Consider the following 13996-nt stretch of genomic DNA (forward strand, 5'->3'; position numbering starts at 1 on the left):
AAGATCAAATTATTTGACTATTGCTAGACATTTCTATACTCTGTTGTAACACTGAGGTATCTCATTTGCCCATGTTAATTGTTTTCTAAATAAATTGACAAAAAACGAAGGTTTGGCGAATTAGCTATTTTGTGAACTTTAAGGAGCGGTTTGGGGGTTTGTTTCTGCTTCTAAACCACCACCCCTGCCTGATCACCTGGCAAAACCAAAACAAAACAGAAACAGTAAGCAAGCAAGCAAGCAGGCAGGTGGTTTGGTGTTGATCTGGAGGAGCCCCTACCTCGGGTGTCCCTGGAGGAGACACTGGAGTGGCCAGGTGAGCATGTTCAGAGCCCAGAGCCTTCTTCCGGCAGGACCCGGATCTGCGGCAGGCCCCGCTCCTGACAGTGGGACAACCAGGTGGGGAGGGGACCCTGAGCAGGGCCAGGCCCCGTACGGGCTGCTGGGGACTCAGGGAACGTGTGCGATGCCGGCCGGGGCTCTGAGAGCAAGCCCCTTGCGGATTTTCCGGCTTTACAGCCCCTCTCCTCGTGGGCTATCCCTCTCACCGTCTCCCTCTGGCCACCCTACTCCCCAGCACCACTGCCCCCGACCCTGTAAGGGGACCTTGGGTTTTCTCTTCTCTGTGCACTTTACACGGGGTTCTAGAACTACCTACCTGGGCCACTGTCCTAACTATCCTCAAAGAAAGGAGTGGGGGCTAGCAGGCTCCCCAAAATATATCCCCTGGAGTGTGTGTGGGAATGTGTGTTAGGAGAGTGTGCAGGTCCCCTGAGTGTGTGTGTGTGTCGGGGGGGGGGGGGGATATGCAGGGGGGGGATATGGGTGCTTCTGGGGCTTCTCCAGGGTGGCCAGTTTCTCTTTTCAGTGGGAGATGGAAGGGGAGGGGGGAAGGAAAAACTTACATTAAAAATGGAATCCTGGGTGGCGCCGACTTCAGCTCAGGTCACGATCTCGCCATCTGTGAGTTCGAGCCCCGCGTCGGGCTCTGGGCTGACGGCTCAGAGCCTGGAGCCTGCTTCAGATTCTGTCTCCGTCTCTCTCTGCCCCTCCCCTGCTCATGCTCTGTCTCTGAAAAATGAATGAACCTTAAAAAAATTTTTTAAAAAATGGAATCCTGTTGGGGCGCCAGGGTGGCTCAGTCGGTTAAGTGTCCGACTTCGTGTCCACCTGGGTCATGATCTCACGGTTCGTGAGTTCGAGCCCTGCATCGGGCTCTGTGCTGACAGTGCGGAGCCTGCTTGGGATTCTCTCTCTCCCTCTCTCTCTGCCCCTCCCCTGCTTGCATTCTCTCTCTCTCTCTCAAAATAAATAAGTAAACTTAAAAAAACAAAATGGAATCCTGGTCACTGCTAAGCCGCAGGCACTGACTGCCTTCTGCCAACATCATGAGGGCCGGAAGCATTTTCTCTGAGAGCAGACACCCCGGTGGGTAGCATGAGTGAGAAGGGCCCACCCCAGCCTCCCGTCGACTCTAGGGCAGTGCTTCCCCACAAGTGCAGGGACCTATGAAAGCCCAGTTGGGCTGTGACCAGCATTTAGATGAGGACTAAGCAGAACACCAAGAGCACTTTGTAGGGTTACAGAGCAAGGGTGGAGATTGATCATGAAACATGCGTTGCAGTTTGTGTGTGTGTGTGTGTGTGTGTGCTGAATCATGATGTGAAATTAATTCTTACTTGTGGGCTGTGGTTGAAAACAAAAAGTTTGAATGCCATGGCCTTGAAGGCAGGAAGTGGGCAGGGGGTGGGGAGGGAGAGGCAGGGCGGTATGCTCCTCTAACTTTACATAAAAAGCAAACCGTCCAGGCATTCCAGCTGCAGAGCCTGAAACCCGTAGTGCAGCTAAACACAGGCCTTGGGGGGGCCTGGCCAGGCTGCGTGGAGGCCTGCCCGCCCGGCCCCGCTAGATTCCCCGGGGACTGGCCTAGACTAAGAAGTCCACGGGACAAGCCCGAGGAGGGCCTGGCTCAGGGCCGCGTGCAGGTCGCAGCCCCCCGGGGCGGGGGGGTGGGGGGGGTGCCCACACATCACATCCTCCAGGTCCTGCGTCATCTTGGGTTTCTGTTCCTTGAAACCCACCCCTCAAAGCCCCACCCTGAATCCGATGACTGTCCCTCCACATAAGGCCATAGGGTGCTGTTGGGGAAAGTCACTCAGTCCCACAGGTCGATGCCAGGTCTCTAGTCTCACCGAGACCTCAGAACATGGTCTCCTCCCCCGCCCCCGTCCACCCACGTCCCTGTACTCCAGCCACCTGCTCAACCACGCCCATCCCACTCTAAGCAAATTACCCAACTATCACCCAGACCCCCCCACCTGCTCCCCCACCCACAACCCTACCTCCACCCTCCCCCGGGCTTATCTTCTTCTGTCCAGGCCCAGAGGATGTGGCGTCCTTTCTCCAGTCAGGGCCAGCCCCTCCCCCAGCCCCTGACACCCCTACCTCCTTCTCTTCTGGGTGGGACTTCATCAGTTGGCCCTGTACCTTCTGTACCTGTACCTTCTTGTATCTTCCCCGAGTGTGGAGCTTTGGGCCCTAGGGTTGTGAGGTCTAACAGCCCGCATCCCCACCCTTTGCTGGCCACCTCTCCCCATTCCTTCTCATGCGGACTCCTGGGCCGAGGAAACTGCCCACGCTCACCGTCTTTCCTTGCTCACTCGTCATCCTCGACGCCCTACGGCACACATCTCAAAAGTTCCCTGAAACTTCTCTAGCAAGCTCACCTGTGACCTCTTGGTTGTTAGAGCCCCTGCTGCTCTTGGAGATCGGCCCTCACGACTGCATTTGATAGTTGCCATCCTCCTTTGAGACTCTTCTCTTGGATCCCGTGACAACACCCCACGTTGGGTCTTCAGTTCTCCTTGAGTGCTTCTGACCATGCCTTTTCTGTCGTCTTCATGGGTTCCTGTAGTAACTAGGTGCTGTGGAGCTCCTGCCAGCTCTGTATCTAGCACCCATCCCTCCACTGCTAAGGGTGTTGACTGCCTGAAGTTCACAACTTCTCTTCACCAGGGAATTGCCCTCAGCAGACGGGACCTCCTTGCCTGGGAGGTTATCCACTCCCCCACTCCCACACACACCCCTGCCAGAAAGCCCGCAGCAAAGACTGAATGCTAACAGCACAGCCTCTTTGCTGCGGTGTGGTTCGTGTTCCAGAGTCTTCTCTGTGGATCAGGCCAGACTTTACCTGAAGTCATATGCTTGCTTGACTCTGTCCCCTTCCCTCTTCTGCCTCACGACCTCCCTTGTAGGTTTCTCCCGAGAGACGTCCCTCAATGAATCACAAGAATCTGAAAGCCTGTCTCGGGCTCTGCTCCTAGGCAACCAGACCTAAGGCAGCGGGTGCTGGGAGCGGGCCTGGGAGCCAGCCTCTGAGGACAGGATGCTAGGGATAGTCACTGACCGGACGGCAACGGTGCCCCATCCCTGGGGATAGCACGGGCATGGGACAGCCATGATTCGCTATGACTTCCACCTGCAGAAAACTGGTAAGGGGGCTGCACCATCTGGGGCAATCTGGCATTTGGGAGTTAAGAGGAAACAGTAAGCATTAAGCCTATGGAATGGAGCGGCCATTGCTAAGTGCCATCGACTCACTCAAGAAAGGAAATTGCATTCTCAAATGTCTTACTCGGCCATTTAAAACAAAGTGTGAGAGTCCGAGGAAAGCACTGAAGGAAGGAAGCATCGAAGCACGTATCTCCTGCAGCTGGAGTGCAAATCAGGTGAGGACTTCACCATAGGGGTCCGAGAAGTTCAGAAAGCACTCTGTGCTTTGGCCAGGCGTCCTATGCCAAAATCAGGCCCCTCACAGGGGAGGAGTGAGACCTCAAGACTTGGGACGGGGACGGTCGTACCACCTGTGTCAAATATCTATTGCCACTTGGAGGGTCTATTATAACCAGCTGGCAGAGAAGGAAAATTGCTGAACTTGGTTCACAGATGAGACACCTTGGGGTGTGGGTGAAAGCCACAAGTGGAGCCCCACTCGAGATGGAAAGACCGAGGCGGAAGGGAATCCTTCCACTAGGCAGGGACCTGGGCAGGACACCTGGCCATCTATTTTGCATGGAGAGAGAAGCCACCTGAAAAGGGGGGCAGATACATACTCCTGGGCAGTGGCAAGTGGCTTAACCAGTTGGTTAAGGGTGTGGAAAGAGCAAGATTGGACTACCAGGGACAGGGAGCGTGGGGAAGGAGGCAGGAGGTTAGGCCTATGGAAGTGGGCAAGAAGCGTGAGGATCCACGTAGCACATTTTTACGTGCACCAGAGAGCCTCCGCTGCAGGTCACAGCAGACAACCATGGAGGCGAGACAACTGGGCCAGCGGACGTCAGCCAGTCTCTGTTCTAACCCCTCTCCCCCCATCTAGGCTTGCACAATCTGGGCTCAGGACCAGAGTGTCGTGGAGACAGAGATCAAGTTACACGTGAGCCCACCAGCTTGGGTTTCCTCTCTCGAAGGCTGATCCAGCTGCTGCCCTGGCTGAATTCTGACCTGTCATCAACAGAGACCGGGCCGACCCTCTGAGACGTGAACACCCCGTGAGGAGACCAGCTAGCCCTTCGGTGGCAAGTTTATCACCTAGGACCTCTTCCACCCTAGAAAGGGCAGTGGTCCACTCTGTCCAGGATCGATGGCTAGTCTGAGAATGGGTCTGCCTCTCCTTCTTATGGAGCCTTAGGTCGCCACCACTGTCTGAAAGCTCACGGACACAGGCTCTCATACAACATCACTACAGACAGAGAGAGCCTACTTACAGAAAGGCGGTGTGCCCGTGGATACATTCTGATAGGTTCCACTGGCCCTACCACAGGGTGCACCATGCCGATCTCATGGATGGTAGAATGGCCTCTTCGAGATGCAGCTGAGGTACCAAAGGGGTGGCATCCTGGGAGAATGGGCTGCCACTCTCCAGGTCACACTGCACATGGCAAAGCAATGACCACCCCGTGTCTGCCAACAGGCAGACACATTAAACTCAATGTGAGAAGCAAGTGGATCTGAGCGGGGCAAGGGGAGGACTGTACGAACACCAATGCTCCACCAGATCCCCTCTGCTGGGCCCAGGCACCCCTCCCCCAGCTGCGGGAGTATTGACCCTTTCTCTAGAGAATGGCCCTGAGAAGACAGGAGCTGCGTCATCTGGGAAGTTGCACCCTCTTGGGGGCAGCCGGCAGCCCACAATGACCAACGCAGAGTATGAAATGAATGCCAGCTCCCTTCCTTCAGGAGAGACTACTCTGTGATGTGCTCATGTTCTGAAGCCCTCGCTCTGGGATCAAGCCAAGAGGGTCCTCTCCCTGCCCCACCCGCCTCTTACAGGTGGTTTCAGAAGAGCCAGCCCACAATCCATCAACTTCACAAGAATCCGGGTCTCAGGCTCTGCTTCCGGAGAGCCCCATTCAAGGCAACAGCTCTTTGTTCTCGCATTCTCTAAATATTGGTCTTGCCCCCTTGTCTTAGTTGTCTTAGTCTGCAATTTCTCTGTGTGCGTCTCAACCTCTCCTATGACCTTAATAACCAAGCTTTTTTGCAGTTCGTGCATGCTTTTATTAATTTTTAATAGTTCATTTTTCCAACAACGTTGAAGTAGTCGAAAAATATTGAAAACCTGACAAATAGGTATCATAAAACTTACATTATTTTAAACTTAAATATTTCATTTATACCCCAAGCAGAATCTATTATCATTTTACTTTCCTGTCTTCAATGGGAGCAAACGCATCAATAATATCTTAAAAATATACATGTTACCTATCTGCTTTTCAACTGAGATTTGCCATATTTTATCATTTCTCATAATCTAGTGACAAGTTTAAATAATTTCAAAGTGATAGCAGGTTACTAAAACCTCATTCGCAGGACCCCACTGTGTCTATTATTATTAAAGAGACTATCAAGACCACTTCTAAATTTGGGTAAGATTACACTAGGCAAAATTTGTGACTCAGGTTTAGAAGAAAAAACATGATGGTGGTTTTTTTTTTTAATGTATGAAAACTGACACCTGCATCCACTGATTTATACATTTCCAAGTTCTTTCTTTTTTATTTTCTCATTCAGATATTATATTCATGTATCTTCCTAAGTTTTAAAGCACTAATGACTTGCCTCCTTTAATATCTATCCAGTCCAACGTCTTCTTTCCATCCCTAATGCTGTTACTGTCATTCAAGACCACTGTCAGTTCCCATCTGGACAATACGCCACTGTCTCCCCTGTCTCTTTGCCCCCAGTGTTGTTCTCTTCAGATCCATTGTGACACAGACTTCTGTCACTCACTCAAATTTGGTTCCCCTAAGCTTCTGGGCACCTGGAATGATTACACATCCCCATTCCTTATAGGCGGGGCCCACGTGAACAATTCTGGGAGATGGGTTATGAACCTACATAGTGTGGGTCACCTCTAGGCCACAGCATTTAGTTACCATTGCGAGGATCCCCAATACGCCTGTCCCTGCCATGTGACAAGGAGGCTACGTGTTTTAAAGAGTACGGTTGCAGGATGGCAGAGCCTCTATGAGCCTGAGTCCCTGAATGGTTTCTGGAGCCAAGCATCCCACTGATCTATGGTGGCAATGTAGCTTGAGTTAAAAAGAAAAAAAAAAAATCTTCATTAAGCTAGTGACATTTAAGTGTCACTTTCCTTTTTTTTTTAGTTTTTTTTTAATTTCTTTTTTTCAAAAGATTATGTATTTATTTTGAGAGAGAGAATGCACTCGTGGAGGGGCAGAGAGGGAGAGGGAGAGAGGGAGAGAGAATCCCAAGCAGGCTCCACAACTGTCAACACAGAGCCCGATGCAGGGCTCGAACTCACAAATCACGAGATCATGACCTGAGCTGAAACCAAGAGTTGGACACTTAACCGACTGAGCCACTGAGGTGCCCCTAATTTTTTTAATGTTTATTTATTTATTTTTGAGAGAGAGAGAGACTCTGAGAGTGCATGCGTGCAAGAGAGCAAAGGAGAGGCAGAGAGAGAAACAAGAGAATCCCAAGCAGGTTCCTCACCGTCAGTGCAGACCCCGACCCGGGGCTCTATCTCATGAACAGTGAGATCAAGACCTGAGCCAAAATCAAGAGTCAGACGCTTAACTGAGTCACCCGGGTGCCCCGAGTGTTCATTTCTTACTGCAGCAAAAAACTAGCCTTTTCCGCCTCGTACATCCACCCTTACATGACTAGCTACTGCTGCTAATCGTACAGCCATTTACTGAACATTTGCTACCTGTCCAGTACTATACTAATTGCATTATTTGTTTAATTCTGTTTTTTCATTGCAGCACAACCACAAGGCCATGCCATTTCATAGAAGAGAGAAGTGAGGAACAGACAAGTAACTTACGGGGAGAGGATGTTCCAAACCCTAATGTCTATAGCACCAGACAGGGAAAGGTCAGGTGTAAGGTACAAATACACGGAAATATTCCTCACTTTCATTAAGACATATGCTCTCTCCCCTTGTTCCCCCAAGACAGCACCCTCTTGGCTTAATGTTCATTTTGATACGAGACATGGTGTAGCAGTCTTCTAATGTTTCTGTACACAGTTACCCCAAACTTGACTTAAAACAACACCAATGTATTATATTCCATTCCTGCAGGCCAGAAGTACCAGATGGTTCTCACGAGGGTAAAAGCCTCTAGGGCTTCCTTAGGGAGACCCTAGGGAAGAATCCATTTTCTTGCCTTTTCCAGTTTTCAGAGGCCACCCATGTTCCCTGACTCATGGCCCCTTCCTTCCACGGCCAGCGAAGTCTTTGTCACTTCTTGTCCCTCTGACACTGACTCTTCCGCCCCATATTCCACATTTAAGGACCAGCCGGGATCATTCCGCCTTCTCAAGTTCAGGGGATAAGCAACCTTAATTACATCTGTAACTTTAATTGCCCTTTGCCGTGTACTGTGACATATTCACAGATTGCAGGCATTAGAGCATGAACATCTTTGGATGCCATTGTTCTGCCTACACATGGATACAGAGAATTATTTCTCTACTGTAAGAAAGCAATAGTGAAAGTTGCTGCTGAGGCACGATGTGCCCGGGCATCAGAATCAGGCAGACAGTTGGGAGAAGGTAGAGATTGTGGACAGCCAGCAAGCATCAGCGGTGACCAAGGGGCGTCTGCTTCTCTAGGTGTTTGCTGCCAGGTCAAGGTACCAACCCAGTTGTTGGTTGATTTTCGAATTTTCCAATACACTCTGGAAATGCAGATTTTTTTTTTAATGTCAACAAGCAAACGAAAATATGCAAAGATGCCATGTGGTCCAAATAAAGCCCAAGGTGGACTGCATCTGACTCAATGGCCCTTAGTCCTTGACCTTGACCCGGGGCCATATGCTGGTTCAAGCGGCAGGACTGAGATGCAACCCCAGAGCTGTGGGACTCCAGAGGGCAAGGCTTAACCCCATGTTCTGTACCTCTAGATCTCCTGGAGAGACCCATTCCTGCTTACAAGCCCTTCAGAGGTACCCATGGTCTGCAGATCTCAAGACGGGTCCCGTCTCCCACCATCGCAGCCCTGAACTTCACTCTCTCCTTAGCCATCATTGCATACCACCCTGTTTCTCCCTTCCATATCTCTGCCCATGACAGTCCCCTGTCTCTGAACGTCACGCTAGACTTTTGCCTACCCTTCCCCTCTTTCCCTGGCTGCGACTGAAGGGTGGCCGTGTTTGGCCCACATGACCAAACCCCCCTCTCTCTCAGCCAGCTAGACCAAGATAGACACACAACCCAAAGGATTAGCTGGCCAGTGACCCATCACATTACCTCCTTTGCTCAAGAATTTGGCCTGAGATGAAAAGGCTGCGGGGTGGCCGCCTGTGGCCCCAGTTGAGCTGGAAGCCTGGCCTCCTCTCTGAACTCTTCCGGCTTATAAAGGCTGTCTGTTGTTAGGCCCCATCTTTGCCTGGAACTTAATCCCTCCCCTCCAGACTGCATGAATTCCTTGTACCTTCTTATGAATTGTCTGATATCAAAAGTTAAGTCTTCTGACCCCTGCCACTAGACCAAAGGGAGATTTCTAGCTTTTAACTAAACAGACACTTGTTACAATGAGAATCCGTGTCCGGCAAAGATAAGGTCTCCGCTTTTGTGGGCTTGAGGGGCTCTGAGGTCCGACCAGGCGTCCTTTCTCCCGGCCCAGTGTCGTCCCCACGAGGCAGGAAAGACCAGCCAGAACTGGCGAGACAACTAACACATAAACCTGCACACACTGCCCTTGGAAGCACCCCAGCATCTCTCTTTAGGTTGGTTTTGTAGCCTGACATTCGAGGTGGTTCCTGGCTCCTTGGAGAGGACATTTAATGTCCTGCCTTGCAGCAAACACCCCTCCCTTCTGGGCACAGTACCAGCTTCTTTTGGGGAATCATTCTGTTCCTCTTTCTGTCCTTTTCTGATATGTGAGCTGAGCTATGCTGCTGTAATAGATAAACACCACACAATTAGTGGCTTAATATAACGCCCACGTCATAGCTCGGTGTGGGTATTTCTGGTTGGGTGCCATCTGTGTGGTCACTCAAGAACTCAGGCTCTTCTCCTCTTATAATTCTGTCCTCTTTCAGTCTTGGAGCTCTCTGAATTAGGCTGGCAGATGGGAAAGGACAGGGGTGTCCCACAGGGAGTGAGTTTGCGGGCCAGGCCCACATTCTACTGATGGGTACTCAATCGCATGGTTATACCTAGCTGCCAAGGTAGCAGGAAGGAGTTCAGAGAGAAGGCAAAGATCTGAACAAACTCAGCCTAAGAGAGAATCCTAGGGAAGGATTCTGCTTGGTCAGCTGGGCTCTGTGCCCACTCCCTGGACCAGTCATGTGGACTAGAAGGCAGGGTTGTGTCAGTACCCATGGGTTTGATGAACCCTCAGTCACGTATCAGTTAACCTCCGCTGCATAACAAATAGCTCTTTATTATTGATAGCCTAAAACAACTACTTATTTTTCCCATGAGCCTGTGGGTTGAGGAGCAGTTCTGCTGATCTTGGCCGGGTTCTAATCTCAGTTGGCTTGCTCGTGTATCTGCAGTCAGCGAGCAGGTTGGTTGAGGATGGCCTCGCTCGCATGTCTGGTAGTTGGCTTGCAGTCAACTGGGGTGATGGGGTAACTGGGCCATGTGTGTCTCATGGCCCATCGGGCTAGCCTGGGCTTGTTCAAATGGCCGTGGCAGATTATGTGAGATGAACAGGAAGTCCGCAAGACTTCTTAAAGCTCAGAATGGGGACAATATTACTTCTACCTCATTCCTTTTGTCAAAACAAGTCACAAGGGCAGCCCCAATTCAGGGCATGGGAAAACAGACTCCGCCTCCTGATGAAGAGAACTTCAATGTCGCGTCGCAAGAGGTGTGAATAGAGGGAGGCGATTGCAGGGTGGACAACTGCAATCGACCACAGCCAGATTTTGCTACATGGTTCCGTGGAAGTTGACAACAGCCCTACTTTCCAATCTGTCATGACTGGTCTCGGGGCGGGCCCAGAACCATGCGGGAGCGATCAGAATCCTTCCTTGGTTTTTCCATTCTGGTGCTAGAATGGAGAAACTCTTTTCCTCTCACCGCAAAGTTCTGGGGGTGTGAGTCTGAAAGTATCTGGCCGTCTTGTCTCAGGCCACATGGAGAAGGAAGACTGCAGGTGAGGGACCGTGAGCCTGCCATGCAGAGGAACAGAGAAAAATGACCGAGAGAACGAGGATGGCTCTCGTATTTCCCAGTCACACCCATGACTTCCTCGGTTACATGAGCCGGTGGTTCTCCTCTTCTCTAAGCTAATTTGAATTGGGTCTCCGCCAGCCACCACTGCAGCTTCTGGAGAAACAACCTGACAAATGCAAGCTCTTTCTTTTGGAATGACCTGAACCAAAACCTATAATTGCTGCAGGGTTAATTTATGAAGGGGCCCTGAGAGAGATATGGACTTGGGCAGGACTGGTGCCAGCCATCCCTCCCCACAGCTACGCCACCCCACCCCAAGAAGGGTGAGTCTCCTGGGGTCCACGGGAGAGAGGACCTGGGGACTTAGAAACTCCAAAGTCAACCTGGGTAGAGTCTCAGAGCCTGGGATCATAGCAACCATCCCAGGGCCGAGGATCGTGGGGTCCAACATCCTAGGCTTTTCTGAGCTCCTGCATCCAGACTGCATGCTTAGAAGATTCCATTGCGGCTGGACAAAGTAAGACAACTAGTGTATATGTGAGTGAGTGAGCTTTGGGTACCAGCAGCAGAAACCAACGCCGATTACCCTAACAGAAGGATAAGGGCATTTGTTGGTAGGATGGAGGGGGTGGGGCGGAGAGGAGGGTGGAAAGGCTGGGAAGGAGGAATGGAAAATGAGCTTGTAACAGGCAGGAACACCACCCCAGACAGGCTTCGGGAGCAGGAACTGGTAGCACATCTTATCAGGCACAGCTATAGGAAAGAATGAATGAATTCCTGTGGCTTTTTGTTTCCTGTCCTGGTATCACATCCTGCTAGAGAACATCTGGTTCTTCCAGGCAAAACTCTTCCCCGCTTCCCTCTACACAGGCCTCTGAGGAAGATTCTAGTAGAAGGTGCCTCGGGGACCCCATTAGTTTATACCAAGAGTTCATAAACTGTGAGTCCAGAGCCAAATCCCAACCAGGTTCTTGTTTTCAGATCCCGTACGCTGAAAACGGCTTTCACATTCCTTAGCGGTTACATTTTAAATGATTACACAAGTACTTACATCATAGTCTCGAGTTTGCCTCTCGGCCCCCGAAACCTAAAATATTTATTGACTGGCCCTTTAAAAAATATTTACAGACCCCTGGCTTACACAGTGGGGCTCAGGCATCTGGACATATTGATCCACAAAGACAGAAGCCGTAGAAGGAAAAAGATCTCCTCCAAAGGAAGTCAGAGAGTTGGTAGCAAGGGGAAAATTGTGGGAGACCAGACAGACTAAAGTCTGGTGTGTGTGTGAGTGTGTGTGTGTGTGTGTGTGTGTGTGTGAAGGCGTGCACGCATGTCTTCAGGCACAGATGTCTCCGCACCAGTTCTGTGGTCTGGGAAGAAACTTGGCAATGAAAGTGATGTGATTTGGACAGGATGCCCTTTGTTGTCATTGTCAAGCTAACAGAAGAGATACACTGCAATGCGGTCGGAGCAGGGAGGAGTGAGAGCCCTCTATGCATCAATCAACATCAAGGTGACTGTCAGGAAAAAGGTTGAGTCTATGTCAAGTGAAGAGACGTGGATGTGTCTTACAGCTTCGGGAGCCTTCAGCTACCATGAAGAAAGTCCAGCTCTCAGAAGCTGCCGTGTGGAACGGCCACATGGAGTCCCACAGAGAAAGCGAGAGATGCCCACAGAGTCCTGGCTGTTCCAGCCCCACCTGTCTGTCTTGCAGCTTCGGCACCAGCCATGGGAGTAAGGAAGTCTTCAAGATGACCCCTGCTCAGCCACCACCTGGCTGAGTCCGCAGAAGACTCCGAGAGAGAACCGCATAGCTGGGTCCAGTCAACTCCCAGATCCATGAGCACAACCAGTGGTGGCTATTACTGGAGCTGCTGTGTGGGCCTAGTTTGCACGTAGCCACAGGTCATCAAGCCAACAGCATGGAGGGAATTCATCTTTTCCATGCAGGTGTGCTGGATTTCTATTTTAGAAGAACACGGGCTTGGAGAACGGAGGGATGGGGGTAACCCTTCGCCATCCTCCCCACGCATGACCGCCAGGGCCAATCCAAACAGGACCCCTGGGATCCTGAGTAGTGCAAGGACTGTGGGGCGGCGGTGGCTTCTTCATCAGTGTGACCTCTTAAGTGAGCAGGGCACCTGCCCCCAGTGGTGTGCAGATGGAGAAATGGGAACATATCCCATGAGCCCCTTTTCTCCAGGTTCAGGAGTCCCAGGTATGGGAGCTCCCTTACCTCTTGCCACAGCAGGAGAAACAAGGATGGTGACAGGACCCCAGGCGGACGAGCCCACCAACCCTTGGGTGCCTGGAAAGATCCAAGGACGGAGGTCACATAGAGGTCTCAGATACCCCACACTGCCTACTGAAGACCCAAGCCAGCCCCTGCTGCTGCCAGAACAGACCAGAAGGAACAAGTACAAGGAGTAGCCAAGTATCCAGAGGGCCGTGAGGAAGATGTCACTGTGAAGGGTGTTCTGAGCCATCATCCACATGTGAGCGTTAATCACACCGTGAAGGAGGCATACTTCCAGTCTCCTCCCCTGTGGCTTTCCTTGTAAAGTGCATATCTCCTGGGAGAGGAAGCCCAGAGGACAACCTCATGCTCAGGTGTTTGTGACTCACCTGAGTCAGGCTGAGGGCCGGGAAGGAGGCTCAGGAGATACCCAACCCTGCCACATGCCCCCCCAGCTGGAGTGATGCAAATGCCCACAGAGAGTGACTCACAGGGCCAGCCCCTCCTCCATGATGTAGGTTGGGCCTGGAATCCCTTCATGGTGTGGAGACTCCAAGCCAAAGCCTTCAGAGCTGACCAGACCACAAAGAACCTTCCCGGGGCAGAGAGAGAGAGAGAGAGAGAGAGAGAGAGATGGAGAAACCAGCTCTCTGTCAAAGTATTATAGACAGCCGTGAGACCTTGTGCAATGCAGACATTCTCTAGGACCTCGGTTACCTGATCCAGGTAGTGGGCACCCCATTCACGACTCCCCACTTGAAGTTCAGGGCAAGTGAGGGGGCAGAGAAGGGCAGGGCTGCACACGTGTTCTGTAAGCTGTGGAGGGAAGTGCACGTGGAGGAGGCATCATCCTTGCTCTGACGTCAGGAGAGCTGGTCCCAGGTTCCCACCCCATGGAGCCTCCAAGCTTGTTGGGAAGGCAGACGCACCCTCATCTTGTGAAGGTCCAGAGGGGTTAGTGTTCAAACAGAAGGGTATATGGCACTATGGAAATGTCAAGAAAGCCAGCAGGGCAGGGGCTGGGCACAAGCTTCACCTTTACCAAGCGCCCAATTAATATTTGTTTATACACATAGCCATATAAGCTCCATGAGGGATGCAGTC

General features: G+C 51.4%; 1 long non-coding RNA gene across 1 annotated transcript; it reads left to right on the plus strand.

Annotated features, from left to right (window-relative positions):
- The first annotated feature begins 230 nt into the window (after window positions 1-230).
- LOC125148024 (uncharacterized) lies at window positions 231-6549 on the plus strand. Its single transcript, XR_007145389.1, has 3 exons — window positions 231-316; window positions 3255-3728; window positions 4376-6549. It is a non-coding gene; the product is annotated as an uncharacterized LOC125148024 (long non-coding RNA).
- The last annotated feature ends 7447 nt before the right edge of the window (window positions 6550-13996 follow it).

This window comes from Prionailurus viverrinus, chromosome D2 (genome assembly GCF_022837055.1).
Source record: "Prionailurus viverrinus isolate Anna chromosome D2, UM_Priviv_1.0, whole genome shotgun sequence".
Taxonomy (NCBI): Eukaryota; Metazoa; Chordata; class Mammalia; order Carnivora; family Felidae; genus Prionailurus; species Prionailurus viverrinus.